At 42.5% G+C, this 16567-nt stretch overlaps 1 long non-coding RNA gene across 1 annotated transcript; it reads right to left on the reverse strand.

Annotated features, from left to right (window-relative positions):
• Positions 1 to 2969: 2969 nt before the first annotated feature.
• LOC121828880 (uncharacterized) lies at positions 2970 to 10861 on the reverse strand. The gene is made up of 3 exons (XR_006071528.2): positions 10715 to 10861; positions 3265 to 3487; positions 2970 to 3177 (listed from the first exon to the last, which is right to left on the reverse strand). It is a non-coding gene; the product is annotated as an uncharacterized LOC121828880 (long non-coding RNA).
• Between the last annotated feature and the right edge of the window lie 5706 nt (positions 10862 to 16567).

The following is a 16567-nucleotide window of genomic DNA, read 5'->3' on the forward strand; positions in this document are numbered from 1 at the left end:
AGAGTTCCGCCTGACTTCAGTAAATGACAAATTTTGAGCTTTCTGCAAACCTTCAACCAATTAGATGAGGCCCACCTACATTAGAGAAGATAAGTTGCTTTTCTCAGCTCACTGATTTCAGTGTGATTATTCTCACCCAGCAGTACCCTCACAGAAACAATGTGAACAATGCAATTATTTTGAATCAAGCATCAGGGCATGCAAAAATCCCATCAAGCTGACTCATAAAAGTTAACCTTTGTACTGTACTGTTCTTCATTCCTTTTAGTGACTCCATTGTATGGATGTGCTGGTCTAATAAAGTGGTCTCCTATTGGTGGGTGTTTTGACTCTTTAAAACCTTTCACTATCACAAGCCATTCTGTAATAAATAACTGTGCATATGCATATTTCATCAGTTTTTCACTGTGAGAGATGACTTCTGAGAGATAAGACTGTGAGGTGAAAGGGTAAATGTATATGTGATTGCCTGTCCTTAGGGTCTATGGAATTAAAAAAAACTTGGATTTAGTTTTTTCTTTAATGTGTATGAGTGTTTTGCATGTATATGGGCGTGTACATGTATATGTATATACCTTGTGTGCATCTGGTACCCTTGGGGTCAGAAGAAGAGGTTGGATCCCCTGGAAGTAGAGTTACTGATGGTTGTGAGCCAACATGTGGGTTCTTGGAACTCCACCTGAGTCCCCTACAAGAGCAACAAATGCTCTTAACTGTTGATCCATCTCTCTAGCCCTAGGGCTATACCATTTTGTAGTTCCCCACAATTTCTGAAAGCACCAGTTCCTTTGGGACACACGTGTTCAGTATAGGTCAAAGAAAATAGCGCTATACTTGACCATTGTGGCTGGTCTAACACCATTCTCCCCGTGAGAGGAAGTGGGAAGTTTGTGAAATGCTAGGACAAAGATCTGTCTTCTGGCATGGCTCAGCTGACTGCTGTAAGCCTTGAGTCTCTGGAAACTACCCCATAGAGAAAGACTAGTGGGGAAAGAGAGAAAAAAAAGGAATAAAGAACCACAGAGAGAAGCCTGACATAGAGCCCAGCTGGACCAGAATCAGGGGCCAGTTCTGTGTTTTTCAGTCACAAAAGCAAAAAGTTAATTTCTTAAATTTCTACTTTAATTTGTCTTCCCTGCAAGCAAGACAGTCTTCCCTGATGCAACGGCTGCTTAGAGTATGGTCTTCGTCTCATAAGTGTGTTCAGGATTAATGTGTGGGCAGCCAAATAGAGAACACCACAGCATAGCCCAGTGCCAACTGCTATATCTTAGGTATCTAGAGATGGAGTCCTACGAGTCCTTCAGAACTCAGGGAATGAGTCGTGAAACAGAAGAAACATGAAGTGAACCTTGAAGTGATGGGATCTGGGCTGGTAAAAAATCCCACTCAGTGCCCCCATATTCACCAGTCCTGGATTCCGAGCTGAAGCAAGAGCCCCTGGCTTTGCCTGGTCCTGCTCTCAGATGGGAGCAAACCTCCCTGAGACACCCCGAGAGCCAGGCAGGGTACTTTCACTTATGTTCTGGACAAAGGAGTTTACCGTCATAAGGCTTTTAAAGGCTAGCTGATTCTACTTGGGTTTCCAAAGACAAGCAAACTGCCACCGCCCAGATGTCTGGGGGCACCTGGTCCTCAGGGAAGTTCATAGCCAGCTGTGTAGTGATGTGGCGAGAAGACTCTTTCAGCCTGGGATAGACTTAATTCTCTAAGCAGACACCGATCCAAACTTTCTATACAGATAGAGCTGAGGGCAGCGGTTCTCAACCCTTCCTGATGCTGTGACCCTTTAATACAGTTCCTCCTGTTGTGGTGACCCCCAGCCATAATTATTTTGTTGCTACTTTGTAACTGTCATTTTGCTACTGTTACAAATTGCAAATATCTGATGTGCTCCCCCTGTGAAAGGGTTATTTTTACTTCCAACAGGGTTGCCATCCACAGGTTGAGAACCACCGACTTAGGGACAGCTATTTGGCTAGGAGGAGGATTAAGGGACTTATGCTGGCGCTTGCTCAGTGTGTCAAGCCACCCAATGTCACTTAAGTTGAATGTTACTTTGGGGTGGATTTGTAGAGACACGGGTAGATATTATAAGGAAACTAAAGATTGCCATCCCTTGGCACCATCCTTCCTTATGACCCAGATATCCTATAGACAGAAGAATCTAGCAAGAATGAGGCTCAAATAAAGCCAGTGCAGGGAACCTTGACCTCATCTAGTTTGTTTTTAGCAATACTTGTTTTCATAGGCCAGCCAGGCAGTCTCTGTTAGAAAGAATAACAAGGCTGTTGAATTCAAAGGAAGGGCTGCTGTTTCTACTGCTGTCGTTTCTACTGGAATCCCTGAAGCAGCCCTGATATCCAGACCCTGACCTGCATCCCCAGATGGCTGTGGTTATAGAAAATGCCTCCATCTGTCCAGCCGTGAAGATGTGGTTATCACATCATTGGCCCATCTGCAGAGATTGTGGAATTTACGACTCTCAATAGTTCACTGAATGGAAACAGATGTTTTATCAGAAATTCATTGTCAAAGAGAAACATTTAATACTGGCAATTAGCAAAGGAAAACGAGGTCAAAGTACCCAATTCAAACAGAGATTCTTCCCCACAGGATGAGTGTGACATAAAGTCGTGAACTGAAACTCTCTCTGCTTTGTTTTTCAGTGTGGACCCAGGGAAGTTCCTGGATATGATTTGGACAATGGAGAAGACCTCTGTCAAGAGCATTAATACACACACACACACACACACACACACACACACACACACACACACACACACACATACCAGTGAAGAGATGAGCCAAATGCCTGAGTATCTACTTGGGGAATCAGCTGTTGGTATTATGGGATATTACAATTAATAACCACTGGATTTTTCCCAGGCATTGGGTCACATCATTTGCATGTACTTGGATGCCAGGGAGGGTTATGGCAGCAAGAAACCCAATATTCTCTGGATGGTAAATTTTTTTTGAGAATTATTTATTTTTATGTTATGTATATGGGTGTTTTGCCCGCACATATGTCTGCGCAGTAGGTGCATGTAGTGCCATGGAGGGTGTCTGATCTCCCAGAACTGGAGTTACAGATGAATTTGACCCGGGTCCTCTGGAAGAGCAGCCAGTGTTCTTAATCGCTGAGCCATCTCTCCAGCCCCTGGAAGGTAAATTCTGGATGGAACAACAAAATGAAGGGAAATGAGGTTTTTCCTGCTTAGGTCAAGTTCATGCAGTGCACCGAGGAAGAGATAAACTTACCATGTGATTCCTGAAAAAGGGGAGTGTTTGTGAGACCGCTGATCCCTGCTGTCATCTGGAATCATGTGGCTACGTGACAATTTCCTTCCTCTGCAAGAAATGCAGACTTTGGGATTGGGTGTTATCTTTAAAAATTGGGACTGCTCTAAGAAGAGCTGTCCCTACGCTTGCTCTGGTGGCATCCGTGTCCAGTAGTTGCTTTTTGGCAGTGGGACCCGAGTTTCTAAAGAGGAGAACAAGGAATTTTGTTTGGGTTTGAGGTTCCATTCCACTCCACCAGCTCCCTAGCAGGGTTTCACTGTACACAGTGCCCAGGTAGGCTCGAAGTCGCAATCCTTTTGTCTCAGTCTCTTAAGTTCTGGGATTGTAGGTATGCATTAATACATTAGTTTGTTTGCTTGTTTTTGCATATGTGTGTGTGGTGCACATGCATGTGTGTGTATATAAACAGGGTCTCACAACAGAACCAGAGCTTAACAAGTCACCTTGCGGGTGGGGGTCCCCATCTCTGCTCCCTGCACACTGTGATTACAGGACACCATGGCCACCTGGTATTTATGTGGGTGCTGAGGACCTGGATTCCAGTCCTCATGTCGCTTTACTTTTTGAGCCCTCTCCTCGCGCTCCTCCACCAATTAGGCTTTAACCCCCCCAGGCTATCCTCATGGGGTTTAAGCAAGCAAGTCACACCCCAGTGAGGGGTAAGTCAGTCATTTTCCCTTCTCTAAGCAGCCAGCTGGAGCCTCCTGCTTCTGTGTGCCTCTGTCCCAGAAGTCCACAGAGGGCTCTGTAGCCTGCAATGTGGTCATTTCAAATTATTCCCTTCAATAGTGCCAGTTTTTCCCCCTTTTCATACTGATTACTACAAACTAAAACTAAATCATGCCGCTTATGTATCTCTCTATGAAGAGAAAATTCTTGCAGTTCCAACATAAACCCTGAAATTATCAATATCCATAGCATAGACAGTCAAGCCAGGAAGTTAAAGCTGCTTATCAAATAATTCCAATTTCAAATATTCTATCCCTTTGTCTCTAGAAATCATTAAAGTATCTAAAAATACCAATATTTTAACTTCAGCTACGTGACAATTAAAAACCCAGGAAGTGTTACAACGCCTTTATTTAGAAATCACTTAGGATCAACAATGACTCTGCTATAGTTTACTGTGACATCTGTGCACACTGCTCCATATGCTTGGTTTACCCCTGCAGTGTTTATATTGTGTAGTTAGGTTTTGTTTTTTGGGTTGTAAAGCTTGTGAACATCTTAGTGATGTAAACAGGACTCTGAGTGGGAGCTAACATGCTAAGGATGACAAAATTCTCAAGTCAGTTGTACATTACTCAAATTTAAGACTCTATTACTCAATTATAAAATGTTGGAGCTAGGGAGGTGGCCCAGTGGTTACATGCTTGCTTCACAAGCATAAGGAATTAAATTTAGATTCTTTGTACCCCCTTTTTGTCTAAATAAAAAGGAAAGGTTTTAACTCTAACATAATAAAACCATAAACAATAAGAACAGCTATCAGATAAGAATTACATTCACAATATCCAGTCCATTTTTATTTGGCAAATTCAGAGAAAATGATCTATTATCTATCTTATCTTGATGAATTTAAAGTTTTATACCTAAACCATTTTCTATCATAACTTGTATTACCATCTTAAAACTGTCTTTTTAGACCTCAAACATTTTTTAGACAAACAATTTAAGCTTTTATGTCTCTCAATATTATACATTTTATACCTATTTGTGAGTTTCTTTTTTGAATTTGGTAATAAGGAAAACTGTAACAATAGCTATTTTGTCTCAACTCCATCAGAGACCCAAGAAGAATATAATATTACCTGAGTAAACAGGAAGTACAAAGCAAACAATTTCCAAAACTAAGAAATGACAGAAACAGCCTGCTGCCTGGACAGTATTCCAAGGTACCTCTGTAACACTGGGGCATCCATCTTTGGCCTATAGGCCTATAATATCTGACAGACTTTTCTGTGAAGCAGAAAATTTGAAGGACTGTCTCACCTTGTCTTGGCAAAGTTTGTCTTCTTTTGTGTCCTGCTTGTCCAATTTGGACAACATATTGTCAGCAATCGAGGCAAGGGCAGTTTCTTTGCCCAATGGCTAAATTTGCCACAAGTGAAAGCAAACTCCATATGGAGGTTTTTAAATGCACATCATCCTCTTTTGGACTAAAGCAATGCTGTCAGGAGCAGATATGTCTCAATGTCATAAAAAGCCTTATGTTATTAAAACATTAAAATGCCATATTCTGTAGGTCTTGGAAGTGCTTGAAGACCATCTATTTATTTAAAATATGTGTTTGACCTTTGTAGACAAATTTCTAAACAGTCTTATTAAATAAGAAACACAGAGCCAAATACAGGGGTGAAAGTCGTAGAAATCAAAGTGATAGTGATAGCCACCAAACTAACCTTAGCTCACCATGCTACCATAGTTTCCCAAGAGAACCAGCTTCTTCTTGTCTAACCTGTACCTTTATTGCCTTGCTGTTCTGCCTTCTCATTGGCTCTTAGCCCAGCTACCTCAATTCCTCGTCACTGCCTATCTATACAGACCTCCAGGTCTCTAAGGTTGGTATTGGGATTAAAGGCATATGTCACCACGATTGACTGTGTCCTTGAACACACAGAGACTCTGCCTGCCATGTGATCAGATTAACGGCATGTACTACCACCGCCTGACTTCTGTTTATAGCTGGCTATGACCTCTGATCTCCAGGCAAACTTTATTAACATACAAATAAAATATCACCACATTTTAGCACAAATAAAATATAACCACAGACCTTGAAAATATGTTTAATATTGCTATTAGCTTGATTGTTATGAATGACTGACTATTAAGCTGTATTTCTTTATTATCCTAAATAGCTTTCAAGGACTAGAACTTTACATTACATTTTTAAATGAGCTGCATAGGTACAATACCTTAAACAAGAAATAGAAACATATAATACAGTATAACAATATAACCTTAAATTTATATCAAGGCACGAAAATATCTTAAACATGAGTAGAAACATAAATACATTGTAACAAAAATAACCTTAAATTTGTATCAATATAAAAATATCTTAAGAGTTAAAAACACACATAGAGTATGTTCTAACAAAAATAACCTTACTCTATACCAACATAACGTATTTGAGATTAATAGTTGCTTTTTAGTTTAAAATAGATTCAATAATCTGCCCTTTTGTCCTATCATTCCTACATTCCCCTTTTTCCTTTTCAGAAAGAGATCCTGAGTCTAACCTCCTTTGCTTAGTTCCCTCCCTGACCATGACCAATAACAACTTGTAACTGACCCCCTTAAATGATGATAAACATCCATAACTCACCTACTGATCAAAAACCATCATCTACTCCACTTCTTGGGAATGTGGGCATTGTGTTCTTAAAACTACTTCCTGTTGTCTGGGGGTGAGAACATCTTTAGGGGACTCTGAGAAAATTAAGATAATGGTCAAATCCTAGGGAAGCTAGCTGTTGTCCAGTCTCAGTGGGGTGGGATAATGTAAGGCTTATCTGAAGTCATGGTGGGAGTAGTCTATGAGGCTGGACCATCTTAGCTAACCATCTTGAAATTGTCCTGAGTAGTTTGTAGTCCAAAGCTGATCTTTGGATGGTGCTTGTCAGCTTAGTAGCATTACCACAATCCGGGGTAATTGTCATTGTGGGGCCCCCTCATCTTTTTGGAGACTTCAAAGGTTGCTGTTAGGAATGTTCACAATTCACTTCGGAAAACTTAACATTTTAAATGTCATATGTAGCAGGTCTTAGAGAGGTTAAAGGACTGTACTCTATTAAGTGCATCTGGGATACACAGCCTTAATTCTTAATTACTTGCTTCAGACTCAAGCCTGAAATCACATACAGGAAGTTAGGTGAAACCTAAATCTAGGATTAGTACTCTATATGACCATTAATATCACAACAGAAAGTTTAAATATACATACATATAGTAATCTTATAAATTTTGAGATAATACCTTAAGAAAAGTTTTAAAGAGTTAAAATAAACTCAAGGGATTATGAGATCAGTGACACTAGAATAGTCCCTTAATTTTGGTTTTCTTTTGTCCCATACCAGGTAGCTCTTCTGACATGAAACAGAGACTTTGGATTTTCTTTTAACAAGCATGCTTGGGTTTAGAGAAGGAGAGAGCCACACTCCAACTCCAAAGCTAGCTTTAATTTTTAATTGGGTTGGGACTACATAAAGACCATCTGCCTAACATGTCGTAGAGAATATCAGAAACAAACATTTTGAAAGATTTATGAGATTTTATCCTGTTGGAAGTGTGCTATACCATCAGGCCAATTTACTCCTTTTCTTGAGACATTTTCTCTGGACAGTTCTCACTTTTCTTTAGAGATTTCATTTGTCCAGGGTCTTCAGATTCCTTAGTTGGATGCTTTTATTCTCCTGGAAAGACAAAAACAAAATTCTGCCCCAACCCTAACTTTGGGGAGTTTCCCTTTTTGGCAGGTTATGCCTGATCAAATGAAAGACATTTGTTAAGTCTTAGAAGTTAATTCAGATGGAATGGACATGCAGTTTGATGAACTGTTGACTTTCCTAATCAAGAGGTCTCTCCTGTTCAAATCTAATCTATATCAATCTTGATGGTATCCATGGCTTTTCTTCTCCTGTGGAAATAAAAGCAAAACCTCTTCCCCAAAGTAACACTTATCTTGGTTCTGAGGTCAACACAACTTTAACATATACAGGCTGATTTAATTCTGTCCTTCTGGCCCTACACACTTGACCCATCTTGTACTTTGTTTTACCTGAGATAAAGTTCCAATCCCAAGAAGCTGAACATTTACTTCCTGAAGAGACCCATCTGGATGCCAAGATTTTAGTAAAATTATTGTTACACCTGTGTCTGTGTCAACTAAACCTTCAATTACAATGCAATTTACCCATATTTTTAGCTATGGTCTTTGGTCATTTATAGAAATTTGCCAAAATATTTATTTTATGGTTTTTCCTGAAAATTTTGCTTTATCTACTGAAGCTCTTCTGTCATTCAGAGCAGTATGGTTTTTAACAACAGGCACTAGGTACTTTTTTTTTTTTTTTTTTTGGTTTTTTGAGACAGGGTTTCTCTGGAACTTTTCTGGAACTCACTTGGTAGCCCAGGCTGGCCTCGAACTCACAAAGATCCGCCTGCCTCTGCCTCCCGAGTGCTGGGATTAAAGGCGTGCGCCACCACCGCTCGGCTACACTAGGTACTTTTATTGCTCTGTGGAGGAGTTTCCCCCATGTTGACAGGGAATGATTAAACCAAATTTGATGTTGGGGCCTGTAAGAGGCCCCCTAAGGTGTTTTCCAATGCAAAGGGTTACTTGTCCCTTGATGATCTACATTCATTAGTTCAATGTCAGCCTTTACAGTACCGTCTGCATACTCCAGAAGGCTGGGGCCTACTGTTTGGATTATCGCTAGAAAAACATTGTTTCTAGGAATTCCTTGCTTACAATCCAGTTTTAGATTACCTTGTTTATCACAATTGAAACATCTGACCATTTGATTTTTATTGATGTGTTTTGGAAATCACCTCTCCTATACAAGTATCATCATGTGTATAAGGTCCAGTATCAACTGTGTTTTTGGATCCATTCATTTATGGGTGCTGATCTTGTCTTTAAAGTCCTGATCGCCCTCTTGCATTGTGAATTAGCATTTTCTTTTTCTTTTCTTTTCTTTTCTTTTCTTTTTTTTTTTTTTTTTTTTTTTTTTTTTTTTTTTTGGTTTTTCAAGACAGGGTTTCTCTGTGCAGTTTTGCGCCGTTCCTGGAACTTGCTTTGGAGACCAGGCTGGCCTCGAACTCACAGAGATCCGCCTGGCTCTGCCTCCTGAGTGCTGGGACTAAAGGCGTGCGCCGCCGCCGCCGCCGCCGCCGCCGCCGCCGCCGCCGCCGCCACCGCCACCACCACCACCACCACCACCACCACCACCACCACCACCACCCGGCTGTGAATTAGCATTTTCAAAACCCAAAGATTCAATTAATATTTGCCTAACTTCTGAATCTGATATCATTCTATTTACAGCTGAAGGCAATCTTTGTAAAAAATCAGCAAAGGCTTCTTTTGGGCCTTGTATAATTTTAATAAATGGCTCAGTCCTCTTTCCTGATTCTTCAACTCTGTCCCAAGCATTCAAAGCTGCCAAATGGCATAGAGCCAAGGTGTGATCATCAAATATAGACTGTCTTTCCAAATCAGTGTAGGCAGAGTTTCTCTGTGTCTCAGTAGCTGCTCCCAAATAACCATTCAGAAACTTAATATTAATTATAAATGCTTGGCCAATAGCTTAGCCTTGTCTCCAGCCAGCAATTCCAACTTTAATGAACACATTTCTGTTAATTTAAGTGTTGCCCCGAGGCTCGTTTACCTCATCTATGAACTTCCCATGTTGCTTCTTCCCTATTTGGCTCACAAGTCCTCAGACTCTGCCCTCCTTCCCAGTGTTTTCTCTGACCTGAAAATCCTGCCTAGCTATTGGCCAATCAGCATTTTATTAACAATGAAAGCAATGCATATTTACAGTATACAAAGATTGTTCCACATCAAATCAACATACTGGTCTTCAACAAGAAACTGGTCTTGGGAAATTTCAATACCTCTAGCCCTACTTCATTGTTCTATGGCCCTAACTCCCTCTCTCCACCATGTTTTCCATTATAACTGAGGACCAGCTTTCAATATTGCTGTAACTAACTCTTTCCAGTCTTGTGGAATAATTCTGTTTCTAGTTGCCCATGAATTTAACATCAGCTTCACAAAAGGTGAATGCATAGCGTATGAAGCTATTACTTCCTGAGATGTCAAATCTAACACTTTGGCAGGATTCCAGTTAGTTTCTCCATAGCCTTGGGGATACCTGTCATATAGTGGCCATTCTTCTATGGTAATTGGATAAATTAAGGTTGGTTTTCTAATATCCTTGGACCACTCCTCTTCCAATTCATAATGCAATGGTGTGGTAGGTTCTGCTCTAAATTCCTGATTGTGTCTGAAGATTTCTCTTCTTTTCATTAGTCTTCCAGGGCTTGTATCTTATCAGTAATAAGTATTTCTAAAGCTTATACTTTATCAATAGTAAGGCTTTCTAAGGTTTGTATCTTATCAGTCGGATTATCATATTTGGCACAGTTATCAAACCACTTTTTAAAGGCTAAAATATGAATTACTAAGCCAATAATAATTATGATTAACATTATGCCAATCTCAGCTAATTTGTTTATCCCCTCATTTATTACTTCCATTTGCAAGCCATCCATAGTAGCACTAAACATAGTCCTAAACCCCTACATTGTGATATTTCTAATTCTTAACATGGGAAAGATTTTCCTCTTTTTTTTTTTTAAACCTGATTCCCCGATTAAAAATTCCCAAGTGTCTTACCAGCTCTGATGCTGCTGATAGTGTAGGTGGAGCTGTATGAGGGTAATCAGCTGCAGTGACCATGTGATGTCCGACTGTGCCAGTGGAGAGGGCAGGCATAGCACTGAGGCAGGAGGGGAGCTGTTATGAAGGGAGAGAGCCAAATACAAGAGCAGCCAATGGCACTGGCTCAGCACCTAGCAGCTTGGGGACCAGCCAGGCACAAATGAGCTCCAACCTGAGTGGTGGCAGTGATGGCAGCTGGTGTCAGGGTGCCCCAGTTAGCCACGATAACCCCCACACATGAGCTAGGGACCACTGTGGCTGCTCATGGGCTGCACCATGTGGGGAGGGGGACTGAGCTGCTTGAACAGCTAACATAGAGAACTGTTAGGAGAAATCCATGTGACTGGGACACAGCAGCGTGGGACAGGACTGCCCCACCTGTTGCTAGTGATGGCCAGCTGTGGCTGCTCAGCAGGGTCATGCAAGGCTGGTCCCTTCAGCAGCTTATAGCCATGGCAGCAGTAGTAAAAGCCTGAGCCCCAAGCAGGGGCTGTGGAGGGTGAGGGCCATGGCGGTGGTGGCGTGGGGGGTACCAGGCAGCTGGACTAGTTTTATATAGGCTTGGCACTTGTACTGTCCACACAGGACTGGCCTGGGAGAGGAGCAGCTGGATTGCTCCACCCCCACCCCCCTGTATTTGTGCTGGATATGCAGGGAGGTAGAGGGAGTAGCCTGAGAAGCAGGCATGAGGGGAAAATGAGCAGAAGAAGCATGCTTGGCTAGGATGCAGTGGTGGGGGCACTGAATGCCCTGAATGACAGGGCCAGTGATGAGCAGCTGACTCAGGTGGCTGCAGAGCCAGGGGTGAGGGTGACGAGGGTGGTGGGGGTGTGGGAGTGTTCGGGGTGGGGTGGCTGTGCAGATCACAACAGGAAAAGCCCTTGGCGTGAAAAGCTGGTGACCCGTGGTAGCACAGGGTCACAAGGGGAAGTGGCAGTTTTAAAAACCACCATGTGATGTCACCGCACACTGGGTGCCAGATATTTCTATTTCTTTTGTCATTTTATTAAAAAAATAAAACTCAGGGATAAATATTAGGGAATAAACCTGAGAAATCCACAGAGCGACCTAGCCACAATCCTTCCCCTCTCCACTTCGTGGATCAAAAAGACCACGCAACCCCTTGGCCCCTCCTTTTCTCCTTTGTGTGTCTTTCTATCTCCCTCTCAGTTTGCCAGGAAACTCTTTGTCCACCTCCGCCAGCTGAATGTGGACTCTGCTCTTTGAACTGAGGTCAGACTCCACTGGTGGTCACAGAGCAGTCAACACAAACAGTTCTTCCCGACACGGGATTGCCTTATCCATCCGCAACAGAAGAGGAGATGCCTCATCTCATGGCAACTTGATATACCATGGCTGGATGGATATCCATGGGGGGGCCATGTCTGAAGGGCCATGTCAGGAGGAGGAGTGGCGGAGGGGAGGTGCTGGGGAGGAACTGGGTGGAGAGGAGGGAGGAGATGTAAAACAAAATAAAAAAAAAAAAACACAAAAAAAGTAAATTTGGTAATAAATGTGACTAGTGTTAATCCTATTGATGGAGAATAAGACCACTACCACAATTTCGATCGAGAATAAGACCACTACCACAATTTAAAGCCAAATTTGAAGCAAACTGCAATTAAATACTGGCCAGATGGATGGCCCAGAATTCCAGTTTGCAGTGACTTAGAAGGAAAACCTATGATTCATTGCATTTCCCATCAGGTCCAATCAGGGGCAAGCATACATCCTGATGTACCTCTAGCCTGTGAACCTCCCGCCCACATGTGATCAAGCATATCCGGTATAGATGGGTTAAACAAACTTGTTTAGGGGAGTGAAAAACATGTGACTTGTTATCTCCCATAAACAACAGCCACCAGCATTTCAGGAACTCTCTGTCCTTGGGCAAGGGGCTTGCAGATCAGAGGCGTTTTTATTTCATGGGTCTCTTAGGCATAGTCATTAAAACTCCAAATGTAACTTTGGCTCTCACACTAGCTTCTTATATCAAACATCCACCCAAGTTTTGGGCTACACTGAACAACCTTGAGCCAACAGAAAAGTTAAGCCAGTGATCATGGAATGCAGTTATTTCTTCCTCAATTGGCCTGACAAGATGGAGCACAGATTTTGAGTCACCCTGGGCAGAACAGAGTTTCTTACCAATCTCAATAAAAGCTACACCCAAGACTCAGAGTGACAGGTTCTTTGTTCTCGTGATTCGCGGGCCTTGCTCCTTCTTGCAAGGTGTACTATCTTTTCCCTGTGCCCTGAGGTCATTAAAACCCCACTCACCCTTCTTCTGCGATCCATTTGGTTCTGTGAGAAGGTGCTCTAGGGGAGGAATCCCTCGCCCAGGTGACTCTCCAACCACACAGAGTTGTTTTAAATAAGCAGTGTGACGTGATAACGAGGTGACATTGTGAAGGAATGCTGGCATCGCTTTTCAGATCAGCCTAGATGTACGCACTCAGCTGGATGGTTATTTCAAGTGCTGAAGTGGAGGGTGGGTGTTAGTTAAAGCCATTCCCTCCAGCAGCCTGCCTTTCCCAGCACCGGGAGGTTAGGGTATAGACACACATTCTTTGCTGTGGCGTCCTGCGACAGTGCCCTCTGCTCCTTCCTCTCCAGCCCCTCTCACACACTCCTGCCGCCTTCACGCTCTTTACCTCACCACCCCGCTCCTCTGCTCAGAGCTCACTGATGATTGCTTCTTGTTACGGATGTTGCTGTGGTCAGAGCCTGGATCCTGGCAGCCCTAACAAGCCAGACTCCATTACCTGTCCTCCACAGACCAATTAAACAGACAAAGTAATAACAAAAATCAGGGGAAAAGGGGATAGTTACTCAATGTGTCCACATTTGAAAGAGGAATAAAGAGGTCTAGTGACTCACAGTGCATCTTTGGGGTCATGAGATGAAGTTTAGCTTTAAGTAGAGGGCGAGAAGTCTGGATAATCCAGTGGTTCTCAACCTTCCTAATGCTGTGATCCTTTAATACAGTTCCTCATGTTGTGGTGACTCCCAGCCACAAAATTATTTTCATTGATGCTTCATAGCTGTAATTTTGCTAATGTTATGAACCATAATATAAATATCTGTGTTTTCCGATGGTCTTAGGCAACCCCTGTGAAATAGTCATGACCCACAAGTTGAGAACCTGTTATATAAACAATGCTCGTTTCTGGCTCACCATTATCAACTCGGCTCTAGCCTCATCTTCAAGATGTTTGGCAAGTTGTTACAATGCTGTGAAATCTCTTTCTGGGACCTCTCCAAGGTGCTTTTTGGTCACTTGGTGTTTATTACAGCAACAGATAAATCAGAACAATAGCTTTCTTTGCAGTCATCTGTATTAGTCAGGATTCGTTAGGGAACAAAACCAATAGACTCTCTCTTTCCCCAATTACCACAATCTCTCAAAAGGGGACTTACTAGCTTGGTTTACACCTTAGGAGGCTGGATCATCCACCAGTGGCCATCTGCTTGCCTGAGAGGTAGAGAACCAGGCAGGAAGCTTTAGAAGCCCCAGCTGGATGCTGTAGGCCTGGAAGCTCTCTGGTGTGACTCTACACTGCATGGCTGCAGAGGCTGAGCGTTGTGATGTCTCTGGCAATGGCAAAAGTCACAGATACACTCACCCAAGAGGAGTGGAACTCGTATGCTGTAGCTCGCTTTCTCTTCTTTTATTCTACCCACGTCTCCAACTTATTGGAAAATGCTGCCCATACTTAGGACAGGGCCTCCCACCCCCACCCGCAGTCACTGTCTGACGTTCTATTCTCTCTGGAAACTTTGGAGGCTAGGCAATAGTCTGAACTTAGCATTCTAGACCAGGAATTTGATAACCCCATTTCTATTAAATATTGGTACTTCATCTGAAAATGTTTCAGGAGACTCACTCCATTTCTCTGCTTCCTGTTTACAAAGTGATGAGAAATAGCTCAGTAAAATTTAAGAACAGGTGTCTTTCTCACAACCATCTATAACTCCGGTTCTAGGGGATCCAATGCACTCTTCTGGCCTCTGTGGGCACCAGGCACACATGTTGTTTACAGACATATGTGCAGACAAACACTCATACATATAAAATAAAAGTAATAAAAAAAAGACTTGAGAATGGGGCTAAGAATATAGCTCAGTGGTAGAGTGTTTACACAGCATGCACAAAGCCAGCAGTTCAACCCCCAGTACACACACACACACACACACACACACACACACACACACACACACACACAGGGTGGGGGGTATACTTGAGAATAATTACAGGAGGAGAAAAAAGCATTTTTTACTTTAAAAAATAGGTTAAAATTTTTTTAATTGTTTGTCCTAACAAATTACATGGTTGTGAGCACCCTGGGCACCATCCAGAAATGGACAAGAGAACCTAAATTCCCATGCTTTCATGGATGCTAGCCTATAATTTTCCTGTTAAAATGAAGAGTTCCTTCATTGTGTGTTACTGGGATAATAACTTCTACTTTTGTGTGTTGCCAGCATTCAGCTAATTTATTGTGTTTTTGTATGCCCAGACTCATTTTCTCAATTTGCCCTAACACAGGAGCGGAAGATTATCAAGGAGGCCATAATATATTTGCATTTGGCAGTTGTTGATGACCCTCAAAGCTGCCTGTCAAGAGATGAGGAAATTGTGGGACCCCTTTGCTGGGCAGAGGGAAGGGCTAAGTCACCCTGTCACTTGAGTCACCGTGATTGACCGTGTGGATGAAACAGACTTGTCTAGATTCTTCCAGATATTTGAGCATTCTTTTACAATCATTAAAACTTGAAGTGTTTCCCAACTCCCCTGAAAGAGGAAGATCTTTCACAGACATGGCATGATGGGAGTAATCCTCTAGGGGGGTGGGGGGCTCCATCTGCAGAGCTGGTGTTGCCTGCCAATCTTTGATCTCTTACTCTGCTAAGAGAATCTCTTGTCTAGACAAATGTCACTCTGTAAGAGCTGTAGTGACCCATACTCCAGACGAAGGTGTACTGTAACAGGTCTCTTTTGTCAACAGGGCCATGGTTGTTCCAGCAAATGTTACTTTTAGGTGTGTGTGAGGGTGTTTCTGGGGAAGATTTGCATTTGAATTTGTGAACTAGGTCAAACAGCTGGCCCTTCCCAACATGAGTGGCCATCTCTTTCTCTTCCTGCTGCCTGCAGATCTGGATGTAGAACTCAGTTCCTTGTCCAGCACCATGCCTGCCTGTGTGCCGCCATGCTTCCCATCATGACAACAATGGACTAAACCTCTGAATGCAAGCAAGCCTCAATTAAACACTTTCTTTTATAGGAGTTGCCATGGTCGTGATGTCTCTTCACAGCAGCAGAACACTGGCAAAGACACCTCCCTTTTACCTGCTTCAGCGTCAGAGCTGGGTCCCTCACTTCCTCCTGCCCACAGATGGAACCTATGCTATCTGCTCCCTACTTCAGAGACCTTCAGACTCAGACCGAAGCACTCTCCTGGCTCTCCAGCCTGGAGGCAGCAGACCATGGGACTTGGCTGCTGTGACCACATTAGGCGACTGATTAGAGTAAATATCTCTTTATTCTGTGTGATTCCCACTGGCTCTATTGGCTCTGTTTCCTCTGGTTAAGCATTAAAAAATGGTCCTGATGCACTGTTTTCTAGGAAAATAGAAGGAAAACATGTAATTAACATATCTTTAACACAAAGATAAGGTTAAAATTCTTAAACATATGTTGAAGACAGAATAAAACCAAGCTTTTAATATTTTCATAATAATTATCTTAAACATTTTTCTCATTTCCCCATTATTATTATCCGTTATCATACTTAGCAGTCAACTAAT

This window comes from Peromyscus maniculatus, chromosome 4, assembly GCF_049852395.1.
Source record: "Peromyscus maniculatus bairdii isolate BWxNUB_F1_BW_parent chromosome 4, HU_Pman_BW_mat_3.1, whole genome shotgun sequence".
Lineage (NCBI taxonomy): Eukaryota > Metazoa > Chordata > Mammalia > Rodentia > Cricetidae > Peromyscus > Peromyscus maniculatus.